This window comes from Macrobrachium rosenbergii, chromosome 41 (assembly GCF_040412425.1).
Source record: "Macrobrachium rosenbergii isolate ZJJX-2024 chromosome 41, ASM4041242v1, whole genome shotgun sequence".
Taxonomy (NCBI): Eukaryota; Metazoa; Arthropoda; class Malacostraca; order Decapoda; family Palaemonidae; genus Macrobrachium; species Macrobrachium rosenbergii.
The window spans coordinates 4,271,297-4,271,896 of record NC_089781.1 but is presented as its reverse complement, the minus strand read 5'-3'; positions in this window follow the sequence as shown (position 1 = coordinate 4,271,896).

The window sequence follows — 600 nt, the reverse complement described above, 5'->3', positions numbered from 1 at the left end:
GACAGCACAGCGCCAAATCTATTGTGGTGAAAGATCACACATTAAAAATGCACGAGTAGGTAGGCATGGCCCGTGATTCAATATGTCTTAGACCCCACCGTGATTTCAGCAGTAGATTTTTCTTGTGAAAATTTAAATCTTTTACCACCATAAAAATCACGTTAATAGTAAGTTACATCTGAAATATTCGCCCATTCACCATTACTAATGTAATTAATATTCATAACTGTAGTGATGTTTTAATCATATAATGAGTACTACAAGCATATATATTGAATACATACTGTTTGTGCTTGCGATTAAAAATAGGAAAAGATTACGTGTACTGTTATTTGCACTATAACTTTGAAAAGCAAGAAAGAAGATTATACTATAATAAAACTAAATTAATCTTTAAACACCTGCAGTTCTTACATTTGAAGTAAACTGTGACTATATATATATATATATATATATATATATATATATATATATATATATATATATATATATATATATATATATATATAAATTTTATATAAATTTTTAGACTTGTATGAACTCTAGAAACGAACGGAAAGCCTCTAGGTACTTTTTGGTAACGCCAATCGTCAAATTGCT